This window comes from Leopardus geoffroyi, chromosome B1 (genome assembly GCF_018350155.1).
Source record: "Leopardus geoffroyi isolate Oge1 chromosome B1, O.geoffroyi_Oge1_pat1.0, whole genome shotgun sequence".
NCBI lineage: Eukaryota > Metazoa > Chordata > Mammalia > Carnivora > Felidae > Leopardus > Leopardus geoffroyi.
The window spans coordinates 156132592-156158638 of record NC_059327.1 but is presented as its reverse complement, the minus strand read 5'-3'; the positions used below and the strand labels follow the sequence as shown (position 1 = coordinate 156158638).

General features: G+C 34.1%; 1 long non-coding RNA gene across 1 annotated transcript in view; it reads right to left on the bottom strand.

The window, feature by feature from the left end:
• The window catches only part of LOC123583455, a 60112-nt gene extending 36401 nt beyond the window's left edge, over window positions 1–23711 (bottom strand). Inside the window, exons 1-2 of the long non-coding RNA XR_006704881.1 lie at window positions 23602–23711; window positions 22721–22834 (exon numbers count right to left, since the gene is read on the bottom strand). This is a non-coding gene — a long non-coding RNA (uncharacterized LOC123583455). The remainder of the gene's footprint in view (window positions 1–22720; window positions 22835–23601) is intronic.
• Window positions 23712–26047: the final 2336 nt, after the last annotated feature.

Genomic DNA, 26047 nt, shown 5'->3' with positions numbered 1-26047 from the left:
TCCCTCTCTCTCTGCCCCTCCCCTGCTCATGCTCATCTCTCTCTGCCTCTCAAAAATAAATAACCATTAAAAAATAAAAAATAAAAAGAGAGAGAGTAACAATTTAAGTAAACTTTCAACGCAAGTAAAATATTTATTTTATTCATTCACTTGTTGAACGAAGTCAGTAGTGACTACTGAGGTTTTTTCCGTGCACAATGTTATGGAAAACACAAAATAGAAGAAATGTCCTATTCTCAGTTTAAAATCTGGCTGAAGAATCAAAACAGTGGAACATAAATGAATCAACTGGAAAACAAAACAACTGACACCGTAAAAAATACACATAAATGTGTATGAAATATCAGATAAATTGTGGTTATCGCAGACTGAAATTCAAGATAAAATGATTTGGGGCAGAAGGAAATGTAATATTTATTCATTCATATAACCTACCTCATTAAGTACAATTTTGATGATTGTTGGATTTTTGCTAACCCCGGATAATACCAAACTGAATAGAAAGTAATATCTAATTTATACATGTAAACTAATTCTTTTTTTTTTTTAATGTTTATTTATTTTAAAGAGAGAGAGAGAGCAGGAGAGAGGCAGAGAGCAAGGGAGACACAGAATCCTAAACAGACCCCAGGCTCTGAGCAGCCAGCACAGAGCCCAATGCGGGGCTCAAACTCACAGACCATAAAATCATGACCTGAGCCAAAGTCAGATGCTTAACCAACTGAGCTACCCAGGCACCCCTTGAAGATACTTTAAATGAAAGAGATTTGGCTGGCAAAGCCCACTACACATATATAATATGGACTTAGTATGTATAATATATTATATGGAATATATATAATATATATGTAATATGGACTTAATGCCTTCCATTTTTCTGCTGCAAATTCACTACTGATATTGGCAATTCTTTCACCTTCTATTTTCCACTGATAAGTTTCCTTGTTTTGCCACCTTGAAATGGTGGCATCAGGAAGACATAACCATTGTTTTATTTGGATGTAATACATCATATTTCCATTGAGATATTTATCCATGGCATTTATTTATTTGTTTATCCATGGGAAATATTTTCACAGAAAGTTGGGAAGAAACATTTGGGGGAAACATTTAGCCCCCAGAGCAGAGCTGCAATGAGACAGGCAGAGCCATTTTTCACAATCGCAATGGGAATGTATACCCAGTATATATATGATACTTGGAACACATAAATCTATGCCAAAACCTCCCTCTATTCCACTCTCTACCCCTGAGCCCCCCAAAACCCTAGCATATTTATCTCTTTTCCCTTCTTCCCGTTTCCAGAATGTATGTTGCTTTCACAATTCTAGCTCAAACATTCCTGTCTCATTTAAAGGCTCAGTACCTAAGCAAATAAGAAGAGTATAAAAGAGTGAGAATCATAACATACTTGAACCAGTATGCTTTACTAAAGCAAAGACGATATTCCTTAATCAGAGCGACTTCTAGTATTTTAACATGATTCAGAACGATTAGAGAATATCTTTATGCAAAGTGGAGATAATGAAAGAGTTGACACTTTATAACTCCTAAGTTATCATTTCAATACAATTTGGGGTTCCTGGGTGGCTCAGTCGGTTAAGCGTCCGGCTTGGGCTCAGGTCGCGATCTCGCAGTTCATGAGTTTGAGCCCTCCATGGAGCTCTGTGCTGACAGCTCAGAGCCTGGAACCTGCTTCAGATTCTATGTCTCCCTCTCTCTCTGCCTCTCCCCCACTCATGCTCTGTCTTTCTGTCTCTCAAATATAAATAATAATTTTTTTAAATGTTAAAAAAATAAAATAAAGTTAAATACAATTCAGGTTTCATTTTCTCATCGAACACATTGTTCAGTACTATACATGTACTTTCTCCTCATAATTATTTTAATAGCATTTCCTTTTCTCTAGTTTACTTTATGGTAAAATAAATTATGTAATACATATAATATACAAAATATATGTTAATAACTGCTTGTGTTATTGGTAAGGCTTCCAGTCAACAGTGGGCTGTCAGTAGTTAAGTTTGGGGGGGAGTAAAATTTTATATGCAGATTTTGACCTGCATTGTTCAAGGGTCATAGCCTTCAAAAGGGACCAATTCTGCCAACACCTTGATCTCAGACTTCCAGCCTCCAGCACTGTGAGAAAAGAAATTTCTGTTGTTTAGGCCAGTCAGGTTGCAGTACTTTGTTCATCAGTCCCACAAAACTAATACAGTTGGAAATATTCCCAAAATTGATCTCCTGATTCAGTACAATTCCAATAAATACCCCGGCTGCTTTTTTTTTTTTTCTTTTTCAGAAATTGACAAACAGATCCAAAAAGTTTATACAGCAATTCAAGGGGTACAATATATCCAAAACAATCTTAAGAGGAACAAATTTGTTCCTGGTCTCAAAACATACTACTAAGGCATACTAATAACAATGTGGTACTGACATAAGAATGAATATATAGACCAATGGAATAGATTGAGAATTCAGAAATAAAACCTTAAATTTTGGCCAGCTAATTGTGACAAAGGTGACAAGATAATTCAAAGGGGAAAGACCAGTCTTTTCAACAAATGGTGCTCTGAAAACTGGACATCCGTTTGCAGAAGAATGAAGTTATATCCCTTCCTTAAACCTTATACAAAAATAACTCAAAATGGATCATGGAATCAAAAACAAAAGCTAAAACTATAAAACTATTAGATGAAAACGTAAGAGCAAACCTCATGGATTAGGTAATGGTTTCTCAGATATGACAACAAAAACACTAATAAGAAAAGATAAATGAGATAAATAAAACTACACAAAAATTTAAAACTTTTGTACTTTTTTTATATTTAATCTTTTCACGTGTATACATCTCTCAGATTATTTTTGATCATAGCCAAAAAGTTATTATGCACTAAAATATTTAATTACTCATCCCACCATCACAACATAATTATTTTCATCATAACCTCTAATTTTAGGTTTATCTATATAAGGGAAATTATGGTACATGCAAGTCGATATTTTTGTTTTATATTTGCATTTATAGTATGTATTTTTGTCATCATAACAACTGTAATGAAGTGAACAAAGAAACAGAAATAACGGCCTAGTGGTTGGGTCTTTTTAATCATGTATCTGATAAAGGAATTGCATCTACTGTATATAAAGAAACATTGCAACTCAACAATAAAAAGACAAATAACAAATTTAAACATTGACATTGAATTGACATTTCCCCAAAGAAGATATACCAATGACTATCCAGCATTTAAAAGATGTTTAACATTATTAGTCACCAGGGAGATTATATCAAAACAACAATGACATGCTACTTCACACCTACTAGGATGAAAAGACAGATAAGAACAAGAATTTGCAAGGATGTCGAGAAATTTGGAATCCTCAGACATTGCTGATGGAAATATATAAAGCTGTTGATGTTTTGGAAAACAGTTTTCCAGTTTCTCAAAAAGTTAAGCATAGAGTTGCCATATGACCTAGCAATTTTACTCCAAAGTACACACTCAAAAGAATTGAAAACATATGCCAATACAGAAATTTGAACATCAATGTTAATAAGCAGCATTATTCATAATAGCCAAAAGTGCGAAAACAACACAAATTCCTGTCAATCTATGAATAGATAAGTGAAATAGGATATATTCATACAACGGAATATTATTTGGCCTTAAGAAGGAATGCAATTGTCATATTTGCTACAACATGGATGAACCTTGGACACATTGTGATAAATTAAAGAAACCAGACAAAAGGACTATGTATTACATGATTCTACTTATATGAAATGTCCAGAACAGGCAAATCCATAAAGACAGAAACTTAGATTAGCATCTTTTAGGAGCTATAAGAAGGGAGGAATGGGGAATGACTGCTAATGTGTGATGGGTTTCTTTTGGGGGTGATGAAAATGCTCTGGAATTAGATGATGATAGTTGTACCACTTCATTAATATTCAACACATGTACATTTTAAAATAATGCAAGTGAATTGTACACTTTAAAATTAATAATTTTAACAATAAATAATCTCTTAAAAAATGCCAGCATTGGGCACTACTCCAGACTCATGAAATCAGAAGTTCTAAAGGTAAGCTGGTTGTTAATTATTTTGGCAGCTCTTACATAAAAACAAAAGGTTACAAGTAGTTCACTTCCTCATAGCCAAATGTATAGGAATCCTAGCTTCATAATTACTTTGAGACATTTCTTTTCTATATGAAGATTATTTTTTAAGTATTTACTTAAATTCCAGTTAGTTAACATACAGTGTAATATTACCTTCAGGTGTTCGACATAGGGATCCAGCACTTCCATACAACACCATGTGCTCGTCACAACAAGTGCATGCCTTACCCTGTCACCTATTTCACCTACTCCCCCCCCCCACTTCCCCTATGGTAACCATCAGTTTGTTCTCTATTATTAAAAACCTGGGGGCGCCTGGGTGGCGCAGTCGGTTAAGCGTCCGACTTCAGCCAGGTCACGATCTCGCGGTCCGTGAGATCGAGCCCCGCGTCAGGCTCTGGGCTGATGGCTCAGAGCCTGGAGCCTGTTTCCGATTCTGTGTCTCCCTCTCTCTCTTCCCCTCCCCCGTTCATGCTCTGTCTCTCTCTGTCCCAAAAATAAATAAACGTTGAAAAAAAAAAATTAAAAAAAAAAACAAAAACTGTTTCTTGGTTTGCCTCTTTCTTTCTTATTTTTCCTTTGCTTGTTTGTTTTGTTTGTTAAATTCTACACTGAGTGAAATCATATGGTATTTGTCTTTCTCTGACTGACTTATTTCACTTAGTATAATACTCTCTAGTTCCATCCATGTCATTGCAAATGGCAACATTTCAGCCCAAGTGTCCATCCACTGATTAATGGATAAAGAAGATTTAGTGAGATGTGATGTGATATATATATATATATATATATATATATATATATATATATATATATATCACATATATAATTTATATATTATAAATATACTTCATATATTACATATATAATGGAATATTACTCAGCCGTAAAAAAGATTGTTGTTTTCATTTTAAGGGAGAAAAGGCTATAAATGCTCAAAAATGTTCAATTACTCAGCATTCCACCATTATAACACAGTTATTTTCATTTTAACATTCCTTTCAATCCTTAACCTTTTCCATATAAGGGATGTTATGATACACACAATTTTTTTATGTTTTTATTATTACATGATTATAATGTAATAAAATTAAATAAATTATCCAGTGCTAATTAAGGTAACAATACTTCAATGATAAAGATAATGCTAAAACTAGAATCTCAGTACACACAAATTTTCTTTCTGCTATTGACTTTTTTTTTTAAGACTATCTTTCAGAAGTGGGAATTTGGGGCTTTAGCATTTGTATGGTATTCCACTCTGCTTTTCAGAAAAGGTAGCACTAATTTTGTTTTAATGTTTGTTTGTTTATTTTTAGGGGGAGGGAGCAGCAAAGGGAAAGGGAAAGAGAGAATCCCAAGCACTGACACTGCAGAGCCCAATGCAGGGCTTGATCTCACGAACCACGAGATCATGACCTGAGTGGAAAGTGACCCAAGTGGTCACTGAACTGACTGAGCAACCCAGGCACCCCAAGGATGATACTAATTTTTGTTGGTGCTTATGTAAAAATTTTTTTTCACACTTCACAAGTGTGTCATTTTATTATGGCGATCATTTTTTTTTTTTTGCAAGTTTAATGTTATAACAGTGTTTAAAGGTCAAATCTCTATTCTTTGTTGTGTTGTTGTTGTTTACACAGGAGTGAAGTTAGGCCCTCCTACAGTGTTACTCATCTAGTGCCAGATGATAATATGCAACCACAATAGTAGGTTAATTAAACTAGCAGTACTCCAGAATAATTTTTAATACCATCTGTTTGGGGAATCATCACAGCTGAACCTTCCAACCTACATACTACATTCACAAAACCTTCATTAATGGGCCACATTAAATTTATTTCACAGCCACCCTGTGACATTCACAGAGTAGTTCTGAGTAAAATTATAAAAACTGTAAGGATCGATGTGTCCTATAAATGATCCCTTCCCACTTAGTGGCCCTCTTTTCTCCTCAGTCTATTTTTTATCTTCATTTTTTTATTATCACCAAATAATACATATTTATTATAACACAAAAAATAATGCAAAAATATATAAATCTTTAAAATCATTTATCCATCCCTGTTATTCAGTCAAACCCCGACTTTATGATAACCAATATTAACAGTCTAGTGTGTATCTTTCAATTGTTTCCTTATGTTCATGCAAGCATATATTGAAATGTTTAACATCTTTTCTTTTTCCTCTATGACTCCTGGGACTCTCATAATCATTCCACAAGTTCCCACTAAAAAATGTCCTCCATTTTTTAAATTTACATGAATGACTAACCACTTAAGATATTAATCTCCCAGTAATAATTATTGTTAACAGGCCAAAAAGCTGTAAATAGAAATTAAATTCTGACAGCAGAATTGCAAGCATCAGTCAGTGGAAAAAAGAAGATTGTGGACAGTTGGACTCGTGGAAGGGGCACTCTGTAGCCTTCCTAAACCTCAGAAATATCTCTGAGTTCTTAACCTTTCTTACATGTAAGGCAGTCTTTAAGCAATTCTTATTCGTTAAGCATACACGATCTGGAAAGTTTCAGTTTACAGGAAGATGTTGATATAATCTCACATTCACATACATACATAGACATGTACCCAGTTACTCTTTCATCCATTGCAGAATATACTAGTCCTTGCATGTTGCTGAAGAGCTATACACGCTCATCAATGAAAAGTGTCTGTTGTTTATGCGTTGACTTTTTATATGAGGACAAACCAGGTGGAAAATAACATGTAATGTATTAAACAATAAAGATGATTATGAAATAATAGAAAATAATGAGGAAAGAATGAGGTAACACAACAGCAATGTTTAGGCAACTCCTCTCACCCCAACTGCCCCAGGTAATATGTGGGAGAAAGGAATGCAGGCAATATCTAAGGTTTGTTTTTGTCTGGATCTTTGAAGTTCACACCTGCTTGTTATACCTCTATTCATTGAACTGTAGAGCTTAATTGAAGCACTTACTGGGATTAGAGAAAATATAAAACTTAACTAGACTACAATATTAATATAAAATATTAAGTTTTCCTGTAATAAAATGAAATTTCAAAATACCATTGGAAAAAAATACCATAGTTCTAGAAACTGTAATAGAGACAGTTTAAGTATTGAAATAAAATCTTACCAAGTGTCATGGGAACATTGTTTAGAAACTCTCAAGATAGATAATCTCAGAAGAGAAATGATTAACATTTCAAGCATTCCTCTAGAAATATTTTTATTTATATTTCTTTGGAGAAGAGAGACTTCATGAGACTAATATTATTGTGCCCACATAAAATCAACATGAATTCTTGACATAAAAGGTAGCTGAGTTCACTTTGGTTATGCATGTTTACATTCTAAATACTGAAGCAACATTTCAGCACTGAGAGTCTATGATATAATTTTGTGAATTACTTTGTGTATTATTTCTCTAAAATATTATTGGGTGTTTCAACCTTGCATCCATTTTCTTATCTCTCTTGCTTAACACAAACCTATTCTGTTTTAAGGAAACTAGTAGAAATCTTAGTCAAATAGGAAAGCCAAAGATGAAGACAAGAGAAACAGTACAGAAACCCAGGTTTGAGGGATGGAGTAAGATCCAAGACATTAAAAGTGTTCATGAAATTAGCAGCTGAGGATTTTGGAAATAGGTAGGAAGAACACAAACCAGAATAGAGTAATAGTTAATATTGGTGATCCGGAGCATTACAAAAGAGGCAAAAGAAGGATTTTATTGTCTGGCAGCTAACCGCCCTGGGATGGACCTTCAAGGTTAACATAGCTATAAAACTGGATTTCTATGTTAGATTAGGGCACTATTTGTGAATATCCACTATTAGGCTTACTCGACCTAATATTTTACAGTCATTAGCATATTAAAAATTGATTTATTATGTAATCTTTGGAAATGGGACACAAAGTATGTCGTAGAGGTAAAGGTTACAGCCAGAAGATAAATCAAACATACATAAAGTGAGATATCTAAAATCTGGTACCTGGCAATTCCTGGGGCAGCATAAGGCAATTGGTATCTCAAAGGACAAAATGCAGACATGATTAAAGTTATCTTATACTGAGCATAAATATATATTTTACTCAATGTAGATAATAATAAATTTTCGTGAATATTTTTAGAAGTGAAAATGGTCTTAATAAAAATCTCATCAGATTATAAGAAGAATTAGGGAAAATACTATTTTTAAAACATGAACAAATTTTCTAATTTTTTTTAAATCAGGTGTCAGATTTAAATATATCCTCATATTTTCGGAACATATCATAAAGGTTTTAAATATCATGAATTGTTTTCCAAACAAAACAAATAAAAATATGCAGAAAATCTAGTATAATTCTGCCTAAAATTAGTGAGTTCATGATTTGATGAAATATAAAATTCAACTAGAAGATACATGTCCACTGTCTTTATGCACAAAATTATTATGAGCATTAATGCTTCACAGGAGATATAAAAAACCATTATTTCCTGATAAAATACATGTCATTATCTAAATTTTAATTTATTCTGATCCATGGGAGGGAAATGAACACCCAGAGGCCGATGAAGAATTACAACAATTAGAAATGTTAAAGTTTTGACATGGTTATTAGATTTTAGACAATAATGAATGGACCACTATGATGACAAGTATGATCTGTTTAATTTCTGAAGCAAAATAAATATTAATTATACAGTCCAATTTTTAAAATTGTTAAATATTTCTAGTTTTGATAAGCTAAAAAGCCTGCATATCTGAAATCACAATTTCTTAAGTTTAAAAGATTATTTCAAGAAATTCAGCTGTATAGCCTTTAAGAAAATAAGTTAACAAGAATTGCAGTTTAATACGGTTAATAAATAAACTGTATTTATCATACCAAGGAACTACCTTGTCACGCCTAGGATCAGATCTCAGTGAACTGATCTGAAGTACTAAAAAGCAGTTGGTTCTTTTATAAAGGTAAACACTGCCCTTGACATTGCCTTAAGCTATTTGCTTAAAACTCCTCCTCTTCACAGTTAGGTCTAAGTAAGCCATAACTAACCCTTGTTCCCATTATCACAATTAGAGACGTTCAATGTAGTGAAAAGGGCACTGAAAGGAAATATTGGAGAAACACCTCAGTGTAGGTCATTGCTTATTATAAGTTTTCTGTAATGCTTTGGTCACATCACCTAAATCTTCAACTTCGATTGTTTTCATCTCAACAGTGAGTGAATTGGGTAACAGAATCTATTCATATTCTTCTAGCCTAACTGATAATGTACTAACTAATGAAACATAACTGTGATAGACTGCTACTTGATTTAATACTCTATCATACATTGATGCTCTAATAAATCAACCAAGACAGTTGGTAGTAGATACAGTGTAACGTAAGATGTATGCTTAAACTTTAATAGTTGTTTAGTATATTTTAACTATATTCAACTGTCAGCTTTTGTTAGAAATATATAGCCCTAAACTTTTTTTTTTTAATATCTAAGACAGAGGTTAAAAACCAACAACCAATGAGTCAAACCTCTTTAGCAGTTGATGTCCAGTGTTCCCTGTGCTTAAAAGAAAGAATACATCAATTTTTTTAAGTTAAGAAACCTATGATTTAAAAAATACGGATATATGAATATCTAATTTCTTTTTTAAAAAATGGAAGATTTAGGAACACTGGTCCACTCATTAGTGGAGAGAAATAATTGCCTGTTGGTGACTAGCTGGGGCCCTTTGACGGGGCGCCCGTTTCAGCCCCCACCCAGTCTCACTTTCTCACTTACTTTGTAGGCTTTTGTTTTTTAAATCTAAATCTATTTCAGAGATTCATCAAAGGACTAACTGAGTTGTGAAAATAAAATGAGACTTGGTCGACAGAGAGCATTTCTTTGGGGAGAGCTATTCTTCAGGATTTTGAGCAGAATTCTTGAAATCAGCAACAGTGACTATTGCTTTTTGCTATTTGACTATACCTTTTGCTATTTGCCACCAAGAAACATATCATCCTAGTAGTGTGCCATCAAAATGTCTTCCCCCAAATATGTGCAAACAAAAGGGAGTCCGCCTATTTTTTTAAATTTGTTGGCTAGAATATACACCCAAGGCGCATACAGTTTTGAATTGTAGCTGTAAAAAATTAGCTGCGTGAACAGGAACCAAGAGACAGACTGTGCACTATATTTCCTGCTCATATGTTGTCTCAGCTGTTTTGCACTTTACAGTTTCAGCTGAAGAATGTCCATTTATCACGTAATGCTAATCAGTTATCATTCTACTCTACATTTTGTACAAAACGTTGCTGGGAAGTCTGTTCTGGATTTGATGGATAGCCAGAATGGGACAGCACATAACCAAAAAAGGCATAAATACTCACAGATGTCTGGTCATACAGATGAGTTAAAATCAAAGAAAATTAGAGCTGGGTAAGACAGACGTGATCATAGAGCACATCAGGGGAGCATAAACTTGCTTTTTCTTCACCTTTCTCATCCAAATGGGCTTTCTTCTCATTAAAATAAATATTCAAACCAGAAGGTCTTTCATTTGTTTCCTTAAACTAGTAGGTTTTCCCCCAAAATGTAAACCCTGCATCAAGAAGACAAAAAGCAGAAATCCTTTTTATTACCAAGGACTTCCAAAAGCTGTCCAAATCTAAATTAGAGCATATGGTGCAAACTCCCCCCTCTTATATCCTTCAATATTCCCTACAACAACCCCTCATCCCACTATTGTTCTGGTTTGGGAAATCTGTTTATATTTTCTTATTCGAGAGCCACTGAATAAAAGTCATTTTTGCTGTGCAAACTAATTGGCTAGCTAAAAATAAAGCAGTAATTTTCTGTTTTCTTATTCCATCAATGGTTTTGTATTTTTGTCAAGCAAAATCTGATTATTACAAATGTTTCTCATATATTAATTTTTATTGTTGAATATTATTATTCTCATATGTTGTTATCTGTGTGTCAGCCTTTTGTTTGTTTATTCCAGTGGTGTCCTTTTCACATTGCTTACCAACCATTACTCTTATAGCCACCTATGAAACTATTCCACATTAACTAGACTCAACCAGATCTTATTTCTGTATGTTTATTACTTTTGTCTATAAAAATAAGTATTGTTGTTTTCTTTTGTATTCCTTTCACGAGTAAAAATTTAAAACTAAAGAATGGCTGTTCTTTATTGTTTTGTTTATTTATTTTTGAGAGAGAGAGAGCCTGCACACACACGCATGCACACAAGCATGCACATGTGCATGTGCGCTCATGCATGGGGGAGGGCCCGAGAGAGAGGAGGACAGATGATCCAAAGCAGGCTCTGTGCTGACAGCAGTGAGCCCCGTTCTGGCTGCCAGCAGTGAGTCCCCTGCAGGGCTTGAACTCAAGAACCATGAGATTATGACCTGAGCCAAAGTTGGGGGCTCAACTGACTGAGCCACCCAGGAGCCCAGGAATGGCTATTCTTTAGTTAGAAGACAACAGTGGTTTTCTTCTTTGGCATCGTCCTGTCACATTGAGATACTTCAAAATGCAAGGTAGATAGATTTTATTTGGATATTCTGTCATACAGTTAATTTTCAGTTCACCCATAAATATAAAGTTGGCCCTCTTGAAGTTGTATTGTTTTTTTTTTCCATTTTTTGATTGACTTATAAAATTTAACTAAATAGAAGATAACTTTAAAGTACTGCACCAATTTGTCTAACAAATGTCAAAAATGCCAAGATTTCAAATCAAGTGATGACAGCAATCCAAGGAAAAGGTTTGGTGATTAGGGGAGTTCTGCAGATTGAACTCCTCACACTAGATTTTTTAAAGCTTTTTTTTGTTTAAATGTTTTATTTATTTCTGAGACAGAGAGAGACAGAGCATGAGTGGGGGAGGGACAGAGAGAGAGGGGGACACAGAATCAGAAGCAGGCTCTAGGCTCTGAGCTGTCAGCACAGAGCCCGACGTGGGGCTCGAACTCACAAACCGTGAGATCATGGCCTGAGGTGAAGTCGGACACTTAACCGACTGAGCCACCCAGGCACCCCCTCACACTAGATTTTTAAAGGGCAGTCTGGTAACTTCCGCAGGCCATTAATAAAGACCAAGGTAAGTGTTGTGACAGAGAATTCTCAAAGTAATCATCCACTTCAAATTGATGTCTTCACAAATAATTTCTAAGAATAGATTTTCTAATATAAATTTCTCTGTGTTTTATTTTAAGTGCGAATTGCTAGCAGGAAATTGACCTTAATTTATATAAGTATACTATCTTTCCAAAAACAAATGATAACATCACATTATTAAGCAGAAAAAAAAAGCACCATTCCTCAAATGAAGCAGCCCATTTCTCACATTTATAACCACTAATTCTATTTCCATTTTAATAGAATTGTACAGTTGTTGCCAATACATTTGCTAAATGAGTTAGTAAATAAAAACCAGTCCCCCCTCTTTTAAATTCAAATATCTAAAAAAAAATAAAGGGGAAATTATAAATTATAAAATGCTGACGTCATGTTCTATGTGGTAGTAGCAAACAAGAAACATAGCAAATGAAAAAGAATCATATAAAAATCTAAAAAAAAAATTTAGACTCATCTTTTCAAAATTTAAAATAATCATTTGATGATTTACATATATAACTCTAAGACATAGCCTGCTTCATTTATCCATCTAAAATTTTTATTTATTCAGTACACAAATATTGAGTAACTCATGTCTAATTCACTAACATGTGAAAACATGTTATTAGGACCTAGTATCCTAGAGTCAAGGCAAATTAATTTTAGCTTGATTTAAAGCCACAGAGAATATGCCTTATTGTTCCCTGTTTGAGAAAGAATAGGTTTGGAGCAATCAATAATATAAATTCAAGACCAGTATTAATTCACTAGACCTGGATATGTGACCAATAAAGCCTAGCAACACAATTTCTTATGCGTAAAGGAGTGCAGTTAACTTCATTTGTCAAAACTTGGAGGAAAAATAGATACCCCCAATGCTTCATAATAATGGTTTTTACTGTTTTGACAAACTTCTTAAATGTATTAATTCATCATTAATTTTGTTCACCAATGTTTATGGAACACCTAAAATATGGCATGTTTCTGTGCTAGCTGTGACAAATAAGTATAAAGATACAACAAACTACAGAGAAAAACAGAAAACAGGCAATGTCAGTATAAAGTGATGAATTAAGGGAGGCATCCTAGAGAAGATGGAGGGGAGGGGCCATGCTTAGGGACTTCAAGATTTATCCTGAATGCAATAGGAAGGCACTGAGGGTATACAAGCTAGGAAGAAATTTAATATATTTTGTATTCTTAAAAGATCACTCTTAAAGTTTGAAAAAAATGGAAAATCTAATAGAAAAACATAAGACTAATGCAAGAAGACCAGTTGGAAGATTCTTTCCAGAAATAAGATGAAAAAGAATTAGTGTCTGGAACTAAGGCCATGATTATAAGGATGGAAAGAAGTGATTTGATAGGAAGTAAGAGATAGAAAAGATATGCTAAAGTGATCAATTTGATGTTAAGGTCAGTAAAGAGATTAGAACTGACATTGAGGAATCTGCACATGATTTAAATTCACCATATGCAAGACTCATTCATTTCCATGAATAGTCATCACATATAATTTCTACCAAATTTCTATACCAAAAATTATCTTACTAATGTGATATATAATTTATTCCTCCTCCCAAATTCAGATATTGGTCTACATTTATGCATTCCTTCAGTTATTAACTTGTGAAGCATTTATTAAGAATTTTCTGAGTGTTCCACACTGTATTAAGGTAAATAGGACATAACCAGTTGAAAAGAGATAGAAGAATGGAGGGAAAAGCATGAGCAATTGTGACTAGAGGGGCCACATGTACAATGAACTAAAATAATGTAGTAGATTAGAACTGAAATTGAAAGGAAATATGATGCAGAAAGGAGCTGCTTGAGAGACCATACTCAGACCTCTATTCAATACATTAATTACTATTAATCTAAGAAAAACTGGTAAACTTCAAAATTTTAAACAGGAAGAAAAGTAGCCCCATTACTATATTTGTGTTTTGAAAAGGTTATTCTGACTGTGGTGTCAAAAAATGGATTCGGGTTGCTAGGATATAAATAGGAGAGTGCTTTTTTAGGAGATACATTTAATGGTAATTAACAGCAGGATGATGAAATGAAAGATGCGGAGAGAAATAGATGAAGATATTTAGAAGATAAAAGCTACAAGGCTTGGGAAAAATGTAAAAGGAGGACAAGGGGAGTATATAGATTTCTATCTTATTCTGTGGATAAAAGTACCATTCATTGAGTAGGTAACATTAGAAGGGAGGCAATTTCATTTGGGGAAATGAAACTTCACATTTCTAAGGTTTCTTTGAAATCTACAATATGAAAAGTCTTCCAGACAATTGGATATGCATGTGTGTTCCAAATAGATTGGTATGCCAGACCTGAAAAAGGTAAGTGATTCTATTTTCCCTGTACAGTGAAAGATAATGGAGCAGGAATGGAGCAGAAAACAAAGGAAGGTGGAGTTTGTGAAGGGTAAAAAAGTAAGTTTTTAAATAGTTGGATGACTGAATTGGCGAGAGAAATATAATAAGGTTGACAGTCATTGTGGACGTAAGTATCACGCACTTCTAGTGGAATTTGTTTTCACTGGAATTTCTCTTTCCATGCTGGGATATAGACAACATATAGCTGAGTTCATCTATGGTAGGGGAGTTGTCACACAGGTATGGGTTTTTAAAAAAATGAGAAACAAGACATTTGGTATATTTGTAAGAGTACAAATGAAATTATGAACCATGGAATTTAATTTGGATAAGGAGATAAATGAAAAAGAAACCTGACATATTGGGGAAAAAATAGAGTTATAAATGTTTTCTCATGATTCTGAGAACGAGTTAAACTGGCAGTCGTAGAATATGCAAGGTGGAAAAGAGTGAAATCACATACTTAATTGTGAGGATAATGCATGTATAGGTGATGATACGGTTTAAAGTGTGAATGTGGAAGAGAGAAACCAAAGAAAACAAAGAAATGCATAGAGAAAACAGATTATTGGAGGGTGAGACATTGAGGGTGGCTTTGGAATTATTAAAGATGAGAATAAGTCTTGTAAATAAGGAGCTTACATTTTTGCTAAATAAAGAAGAATAATCAGGTCAGATATTGTCAGTAACCAAAAGAAAAACATGATAGTAGAAGCTTGATTTCCAAAGGTGCAAGAATGAGTAGAAGGGTGTTATGAACTGAATTGTCCCACTCCCGTCACTAATTCATATGCTGAAGCCCTAATTACCAGTACCTCAGGATGCAACTGTATCTGGACATAAGGATGTTAAAGAGACAATTAAGGTTAAATGAGGTCTTTAGAGTAGGTCTTAATTCAATATGACTGGTGTCATAAGAAGCAGCAATTAGGTCACAGATGCCCACAGAGAGAAGATGATATGAAGATCCAGGGAGAAGACAGCCATTAATACATCAAGGAGAGTGGCCTCAGAAGAAACAACTCTCCTGACACATTGATCTGGCACTTCTAGCCTCCAGAACCATAACAATAAATTTCTGTTGTTTAAGCTGCTCAGTCTGTGTTACTTTGTTATGGCAGCAAAGGAATATAGAAGAATTCGAGGAAGAATGGCCGGGAAGCAGCAATAGAGAGCTGCCAACCCCTATTCTTGGCCCTGAGTTCATGGAATATCGTAAAAGAAATTACACCCACTTAAAAGAACTACAGAGAAAATTAGTTCTCAATAGGGGAAATGACCCTCAATATGAGTACCTTTCTATTTCCAATAACTAGAACTCAATTCCAAGAAAGAAAGCAATCAAAAGAAATCAAACTCTCCTCGCATCTGAGGTCAGGATATAAGCTGGTGTGCATCAACACTTCTAATAGACACTGCTAAGTACAAACTAAGTAGTTTAATTAAGTGCACTCTTTAGATCAATCCAGATTTAGATAGCCAGTTTAGATAGCAGCTGGTCTGGCATAGAATGAGAGAAAACCAACAATCTCCATCTTTCACATTTCTTCTATTTTCATACTGACTAAATCATGGGATACATTTAAAACAAACAAAAAATGTGTTATACATTCTCAATAAGAATAATGGAAAAGGGAAATAAAAGTGAATGCAGACACACTAATTGGCCTGTGGAAAGACACATTTTCTTAGGGGAAAGGAATTCTTAGATGCCAAGCTAGACAGACATGAAAAGCAAACAATGAAATACCAATTACAAATATTTTTAAAGAAGATTATAAAAAAAAGTTAAGATATCTTAATTGTTTTCTTAGACCATGTGCCCAGGATTGAAGATGATTTAATAGAATGTGGAAAGATTTCATAAAGGTAAATTGAACTGATTTCCCAAGAGGAAGACAAGATGAAGAAAATATTTAGGCTGTCCTGAAAGGAAAGAGTTAATAATTGATGCAGTTGGGGAACTTATTCTTCATGAATGGGTCAATTTCTTTAGATGTGAATATATCTGAAAAAGAAAGCTAGAAAGATCAGATAAGAATACTTCAGAAACCATTTAGTAGTTTCAAAGGAATCAAGTTATTGTACCTGGGAAGGCGGTTCTGCCCTGTGTTTAGGGAAGGTGAAAAGAAAATTCAGGAAAGATTAAATCGACAAAATAAAAAAAAAAAAAAAAAGAAAAGAAAAGAAAAGAAAAAAAGAAAGAAAGAAAAGAAAAGAAAAAAAGCCAGATGAAATCTTATAAAGTCTTTTATAAAAATCTATCTCCTGTGTGAAAATGCCACAATTAGGAAGAGGGTAGTGGGAAAGTGTTTCATTCTGTTTTATGTTGTTTGTTTGTTTGTTTGTTTAAATTAACAGATGATTTGGAGAGACCTCCTAGTCCTTGGCTCTTGAAGAAACTGAGGCAAAATATAGAAGAGTATGCTCAGGGAATAAATATCTAAACCTGAAACAAACAAACAAAACAATAAAAAATAAATTCTACCAGCAATATGTGTTCTTCCTATCAAAAACAGAAAAGAAACATGTGCAATTGAAAAGTAGTTGTTTTTTTTTTTTTTAATTTGAGCTTTTGGGAGGATTGGGGTTAATTGGGAAATTGAAGAGTTAAGAAAAGGAACCTTGGCTTTAGAAAGTAAAGGAAGTCGAAAGTGTTTTCCTCATTTCTCTGAAATGACTGATAAAAGATACTATGGCTTGGAAAATTAAAAACTCTGAAAGGAAGCACAATATGTGGAGCAGCCAAAAAAAGGTATTTTTTTCATCCCCTGAGTTGCTGAACATGTAAGTTTAGAAATGTCAATAGCAGCACCTGAAATTCAGATAGCTATTAACAATGGCTCTCTCATTCATTCAGTGAGGATCCCAGAAGAAAGTCTTCTCAGAAGGTAGCAGTGATAGTCACTATAGCACAGAACAAAAAAAAAAAAAAGAAAAAAAAAAAAAAAAAAAAAAAAAATAGGGCATCCCATCTGTGTTGAAAAAATACAGACAAAAGCCTAAGTTTGGTCATGTGTGGAATTAAGGCAATTGATGTCAGCGGACTTGACTGCTACAAATGGAGAGTGCCCTATTTACAGTGTAGGTAGAAGCTCTAACACCAGGAAGCGCTGGCAATAAAGCCAGCTTTGGAGTGGGAAAGTGATGCAGAACGGTTTTTATTTCCTATTCACCCATGGGAATTTTGGAACAGTGAAAAAACACAACAGTTTGGAGATGAGAATTTATTCCCTTTCAGAATGGGAGAAGGTTTAGGCTAAAGCTCTCATTATTAGCATATAAACGAGACTTCTGTTGCTGAAAGGGTTAATCAGTATGCACAAATTCAGGGTTTAACAGCTTTGAAATTTAATTTCTCTAATTATGAGGAGAATTTTAATTTTATATTATGATTTCTCTCTGAAAATGTAATAGTGAGGTTTAAGTCATGTTGCCAATGGCCCTTTTACATGGTATACATTGGATTTATTTCTGGGCTCTCAAGTTTTCTGGGGAGCAAGACAGGTAGTAGGACTTCAAAAGTTGAAATATTTAATCCAATGGGGGTTAAATGTTCACCTAATATATAATACTTTTTGAATTGATATAATTAGTCTTATTAAGTTCTGTTTCAAAACTTCTGAAAAGTAGACTAGACCTGTTACCCATTTTTGTGTTCTCAATACATATATTTCTTATTTATATTTATATGTATCTATTTGCAACAGGAAAAAAAAATACTGGAAGAGAATGAACATCTTTGAGGATGTGCTTCTCTAGACTGTGGACATTCACTGGTATTTCAACATGGATTATGTGAAATTAAGTAGTCAATATTAAAGTATTTTTATAATCTCAGAAAGACAAGGAAAGGTATGTAGAACAAGTCAATTTATAAAAGGGCAAGAAAACTGAATGTTGGCTAGTCCTCGGTGAAGAAAAAAGGACTAAAAAGGAGATATGTGGTGGTGTTAAGAGAAGCTTAACTATTGTTAAGCTTTTATTATTATTATTATTATTATTAATTTGCCTATGTCCCAATTTTTCTTGGTAGCTAGGCTTACTATGTAAGTCTTGCAACATTCACAGTAACCCTTAACAAGCCAGAATGAAGAGAATGGACTCCTGGTATGAAATTAATAAGCTGATGTAGCTCTAACCTATATATCCCACACTAGTAGTAAAATTATGTAAATTGATGTCTTGCTTTTGTACCTGTTACTGGAATGGAGCATCCAATTCCTGGCATTTTTCTGATATCCAAAGTTAGCACATGTCACATCTGCAGGCAGTTTCAACAATAAAACAACATCAAGTAATATAATTACTGCATTAAAAAAAAAACTGAAAGAGGGGTGCCTGGGTGGCTCAATGGGTTGAGCATCTGACTTCTGCTCAGGTCATGATCTCATGGTCTGTGAGTTCAAGCCCTGCGTCGTGCTCTGTGCTGACAGCTCAGAGCCTGGAGCAGGCTTCAGATTCTGTGTCTCCCTCTCTTTCTGCCCCTTCCTTGCTCATGCTCTGTCTCTCTCTGTCTCAAAAATAAATAAAAACATTAAAAAAATTTTTTTTTAATAAAAAAAGCTGAAGATACAATTTAAAATCTTACAAAAGCAAATAAAACGTAAAAAAAAAAAAAAAAAAAAAAAAAAAAACTGTCCCACCCAATTACTAGCTTCTTCTTACACTTATGTTCTCCTTCCCTGTTTGTATCTTACTATCAAAAAAGTTCTATATCTAGGGGTTCCTGGCGTGACTCAGTAGGTTAAGCATCCAACTTCGGCTCAGGTCATGATTCGTGGTTTTTGAGTTCCACCCCGCGCATCAGAGTCAGAGCCTGGAGACTGCTTCGTATTCTGTCTCCCTCTCTTTCTGCCCCTCCCCTGCTTGCTCTCTCTCTCAAAAATAAACATTAAAAAATTTTAATAAAAAAAGTTATATATCTAAAACTCAAAGCAAACTTAAACTATGTACATGTAACTAAAAGCTAGCCTTTCACTTCCTGTGACTTCCATATTTTATGCATTTTCCTTTTTTAACAAGTGGCTTTCATTTGTGCTAAATGACTAAAATTAAGCTCTCATTATAAATCACTTGGCTTGTGTGTGTGTGTGTGTGTGTGTGTGTGTGTTTAATTTAATGCATAGAGTAGTACTGGGTATGTAAGATAAAATATTCTGTTCATCACAAGGCTTTTAAAAGCCACTGGCTCTAGAGTAAATGTTTAATACTTTTGTCTATATGGCAAATAACTTTGACTAGTGTTAATAAATGTTATAAATATCTTCTCATGAACTAGTCTTTAAATCTGCCTTACCATTCCAAATTGTCCAGATATGCAAAGGATTTCTTATTTGGAATATAATACTGGGTAACTATCAAGCTGCCTATGATGTAGCCAAAAAATACAAATAGTTCCACTTACCAAGGCCTCTCTTGAGGATTTTAAAGACCACAATTTGCTGCCTTCTAATTCTGGATTTCTGGCATAAAAATAAGACAACTTTGGAATGGGGGAGGTTTATAATCTATCCGTAAGGCTATTGCCAGAAAATAAAGCATATTCAATTTCATTTAACATTCAAAGTGGCATTGCTTTATGAGAAATTTAGTCTTATGAAATTATATGGCAATGTTTTGTTGAGTTTGAATCCTGTAGGAAGAGATCATTCCACTATACATTCATTTGTCTAATTGAATATTTTCCACTGACAGTCAAACTAAGATTATATTATTTGGCCAACAGCCAGATGTAAACTTTTGAAGTATTGTGTCACATTCAGAACCCTCCAAGATTGCACTAAACTTATGAAACCGAGTCTTGCAAGACTGACATGGGCTCAGGAAATCCACTGCTGAAACTTAATGACCTGTAGTAACTTCTGTGTTCTCAAAATATGAGCTACGTGAGTCTGGACAAAGCTATTGGCTGTATCAGGAAAATATTGTTAGAAGTACATTCCAATAATTAAAAGAAAGTCTGAATTTTTCTCTTAGATGCATATTCCTGAACCACAAAAACATACTCATTGTACATACACATATCCATATCCATATGATGGGTGGAGTGTTACACGTGGTGACGTCAAAATATGTGTGTGTGTTTGATTCATCATATATTTTAAAGTATGCGATACATACACACACACATATTATATATATGTAAGCATGTACAAGAATAGATAATTCTGGATAGATACACTAGAACACTAGAAATCATTACATAAAAAGTACTCTGAGAAGTGTGACTGGGGAGTTGGGGATTTAAGAGAGAAACCTTCATTTTTCACCATATGCTTCTCTGAACTATTGATTTCATTTTGAGCAGCAAAAACAATTTTATAATTTTAAAAGCTAGTTATAAATATTTACATCTGAGATTAAAGAAAAGATGTTATTAATCTTGACTTTAGATAAATATACAATTAATTTTCTATAAAAATCAAGAAAAATTAATTCCCAATAGAAATTTTTGTCATATTTACAGATTTAAACGTGCTCAACAAGAAATTCAACCTGATTTTTTTAATGTTGCATATACACCCTTAATACAGATGTAGCTCTTTTTCAAAATTTTATTTGAATTTTATAGGCTATTTAACCCAGAGAGCACAGACTCACACAAACAGTTAGACATACTGATAACAATGTTCTCCTGCTCTAGCTAATTTCGCCATCTTTTCTAACAGTGACGTAGTTACTTTTGATCAACACTGGAACTTTCATCCCTTGCAGAAGACTCACAAATGAATTAATGAGGGATCTCCAAGATCAAATTATTTTAAGTAGTCTAAGGACTATTACCATAAGAATCTGGCACAAGAGGGATAAATATGGTCTGCATTGGGCTACAACCAGTGAATTCCAGCAATCTCAAATACTTTCATAAAATACCCTGAAGGGTAGGGTGCAGACAGAAGTCAGAGGGGTGTGCCATTATTTCATGGAATATGCTGTTTGCTCTAAGAGGCCAGTGAAGGACATAAAAATGATTTCCCTTCAGATAATCTGTGAAGAGATTGTCCAAAGTGCAGTGACAAGAATTGAAGAAGTGATACTTCATGAAGGCAAGGAAACCAGACTCCAGCATGATCCTTTGCCACAAGGTTATAGTCCACCAAAACTCAACCTGGAAACTAACTCTTTTGGTAGACCCCAGAATCTCTGTATCAGGCTGGTGGTTGACTCTGTGATTAGAACATTATTTCCAACTAACAAGACTACAAATTTATGAACTTTGTTTTTTTGTTTTTTCAGAGAATCCCCATATAAACCTTATCTCCCTCCTCACGGTTTCCCCTATTGTTAACATCATGCCTAGTGTGGTACATTTGTTACAATTGATGAATAAATACCGATACATTATCATTAGCGAAAGTCCACAGTTTACATTAGGATTCACTCTGTGCTGTAGTTTGATGGGTTTTGACAAATGCATGATGTCATTTATCTACCATTACAGTATCATACAGAATAGTTTCACTGCCCTAAAAATCATCTGTGCTGCACCTATCCACTCTCCCCTTCTCCCTCCTTCCTCCAAACCTCTGGCAATCACTGATCTTTTTACTGTATCTGTAGTTTTACTTTCCCCAGAGTGTCAGGCAGTTGGAATCATACCGTATGTAACCTTTTTAGACTGGCTTCTTTCCCTCTGCAAATATGCATTTAAGCTTTCTGTGTCTTTTTATGGCTTAATAACTCACTTCCTTTTATCGCCGAATAATATTCAATTGTATGGTTTGCCACAGTTTGTTTATGCATTCAGTTTTAGAAGGACACATGGTTCCTTGCAGATATGTGCACTTTTAATAAGTACAATTATCTTTCCGCCAGCCCTTCTCTGAGTTTAACTGGTGTTTCAAGTGGGTGATCCACAGCTACATTATTCTTTCTTCCTGCCTTTTCTTGGGAAACTGAGTTATAAAAGATGTAGCTTTAGTTTCTCACATCCAATATTGCCTGTGTTTTTATTATCCTTTCTGTTTTTTGGCACCTTCTGAATGAAACGGTATCGCAGGATACACTTGGTGCTCCACAGACCACTTCCTGAATCTTAACACTTTATAGTCTATGCCTGAAATGGGGGTAGATCTGCTCCTAAAAGTATTTCATGGAAAGAAATAGAATTCCTAATATTACCTTTGGCTTTACAGATTTAGATGCATCATCCATCTATGCTCATGGAAACCATAAAGACGAGTCTTAAACTTGGAGATCTTAAATCAGGAGTGTAGAATTTGGACCCCAAAAATTCTGGGAGGGAGCAATAGAAAAAAAGAAACAGCATAAACTTCAAGTTTCTCATACAGATCTTAAATAAAAGAAGTTTGTAGCTAATAGCCCTGTGCAGAAAGTGGATCAGATGATATTACTTATTTACCCTTTAAGGAATATATATGAAACAAGCACATATTTTAGCACCAGCCAAGTTCCTTAATAGATAAGATTCTTTTTGAAGGTATAGACCATTGTTAATATTGCTCTAGATATTTTATTAATATTAATATTAGTACTAAAATAATATTTACTAATTTTCTATGCAAATTAATTTATTAAGATATTTTTAAATTATTTTCATAAGTAAAGTTATATATTAATAGTAATGTCTTCATATCTGAATATTAAGACATTATTATAACTTTAAGTTTTTGTCTATATCTAACCTCTAATTTGAAATTTCTCACAGGATGATGTCAGAGAATTCATTTAATAAATATTGATGACTTATTTATCCTTTTGGTCTTGCATTTAAAATCTGCCAAGCAAGTAACAATGGCTTATATTTGCAAACTGAAAATTTCCAATTGTCAGGAAATCAGAAAAATATTTATCTGTTCATATCTTACTTTTGTATAGTATAACTCAATAATGGGCAATTAGAGACAAAAAAAAAAAAACACTACAACACTGGGGAAAAGGCTGTGGTAGGCAGAATACACACACACACACACACACACACACACACACTCCACCCAAATATGTGATAAAATCTTAATTCCTTGAACCTATGAACATGATACCTTGTATGGCAGTAGGGACCTTGTAGATGTGATTAAGTTAAGGATCTTGGAAAGGGGAGAGTAGGGATGCCTGGATGGCACAGTTGGCTAAGCATCTGACTTCAGCTCAGGTCATGATCTCAGTTTGTGAGTTTGAGCCTCGTGTAGGGCTCTGTGCTGACAGCGTGGAGCCTGGAGCCTGGAGCCTGCTTCGGATTCTGTGTCTCCTTCTCTCTTTCTGCTCCTACTCCACTCGCACTGTCTCTCTCTCTGAAAAAAATAAATAAACAATTTAAAAAAAAGAAAAAAAAAGGGAGAGTATCCTGGTTTATACAGGTAGGCCCAATAAAATCACAAGAGTCCTTATCGTAGGGAGGCAAAGGGTCATAGTTTAGAAAGGAAGTGTGAAGATGGAATCATAGATGAGAATGATTTGGTCACAAGCCAAAGAATGTAGATAGCTTCTAGAAGCTTCAAAAAGCAAGGAATATATTCTCTAACATCTCCAGGAGAGCTCAGCAATTAATTTTAGTCCCCAGCAATTAATTTTAGTCCCGTAAGACCCATTTTGAATTCTGGCCACCAGAACCGTAAGATAGTAAACGTGTTATTTTAAGCCACTGAATTTATGGTAATTTGTTATCGCAGCAACAGAAAACTAATAACAAAGAATAACAGCTTCTGCCAGTTATCTCCTTGTTTCCTCTCAGAATCATGGTCTACTGTATTTCTAGCTCTTTTTTCTCCAGCTTCTAAAGAAAGGTAGCCAACTAAAGGATGGGTGGGTGACTAGAGAGTGGGAGAAAGGAAGGATCCAAAGGACTCTACTCTCTGATTAAGGAGAGTTCCTTCCAGGGCATTCCTCCTCTATGATGCTAGCATCTTGCAGGATGGTTCATCCCTATTTATTTAAAATTAGAATTAATAATTCATACAGCCCAGAAAGATGAGACCAGGCATTTTAAGGCACTTATAGATTTGTTTTAGTACTAGTTTATTAGCTGTCATATAATTGTATATATGATTATTTTAAAATCTGTAATTTTAAATAATTTTACAAATTATAAATTATATATATATATAAATGTAAATTATAAAAATTATAATCCCAAAATCAGATGCTTGTGCTACCTAATGTTGGATTTTTATAATTTGTTACTAGTTCTCAGCTCACATTTTAGCTTGAAATTTCCAACGGCCCTTCCCAATTGGAGCTGAGTTTTCACAATCTGGCCCATGCCATCTCCTTTCCATTGTCACACCACCTTTCAACAGACCACATCCTCCTCAAATTTGACTTGGCCACACTATCGGGCTACCAGTCCACTGAACGTTACCTCCAGCTTTCATTCCGGATGTTCTATTAAGGCAATTGGTCTTAAAAGCTATGACACGTGCAATTTTTTAAAAAGATATAGAGATATTTCTCATATTGTACAAGCTGTTAATAAAAGTCTAGAGCAAAATACCCATCAATCTCATAAAATTATGATAAAGTGATGCAAATATGCCACTAAATGTTTCTTGATATTTTAATAGATAACTATTAAATATGTATTCTAATAGACATTTTAATAGAAAACAATGAAGAGCAACACCAGCTAAATTAAGAGAGCAGTAAGTCTGTAGATGTCAACGAGTTGTCCATGCACTACATTTTTTAAGGCAGCTTGTTTGCCCTGATTTTTTAAAATACTAAAAAAAAAATCCTTTGAAATATCAATAATTTTTGAGTAAATTTTTATTCTAAATATTTTCAGAAATTTTTACAAAGGAAATATTTTACCAATAATACAAATGAAACATTTCTACCATATTTTTCTACCATATAATAGCATTTTTTAAAAGTTAATATTATTTTATTTTTCTACTCACAAATGACTAATAGCCTTCCCAGATATGAATTAAAATTCTATAATATCTTCATAATATGGAAGAATGCATTAACTCACAGTCCAAATATATCATCAACACCCTCTCCACTTCCTCTCAAAGTGAACTCGGGTTCACAGTAGTATACTCTCACAAATTATTTTTTTCCTCCATAAGCCTATATGAATATATTACTTGCAGGCAAAAATAAAAGTAACATTGATCTGTATTCAATTTGAGTCCAATTGGAAAAAAACCTCCAGACAAACAGTATTGCACAATTTGCATAGTGCTTTTGGAAAAGCAGCAGGATGTCCAAGTATGATTGAGATTGGTCCCCTAAATCACAAAATTACATCAACTCCAGGAGTTATGGTTACTTTCATCAGAAAGGTGAAAGTTGCCTGCTCAGTCAGATTACTTTCAGCAATATGCCAGAGCTTGTTGGCCATATGTTTCAAGTTGTAAGATGTCCTTTTAGAGTTATGGATGCAGTTTTGCACTCAGGAAAATGACAGATTTCCCTCCCTTGAAGACATTAACTTTATTCCACTTTGTTCTAACACTGTGTGCAGACAATGAGAATGATATAGTA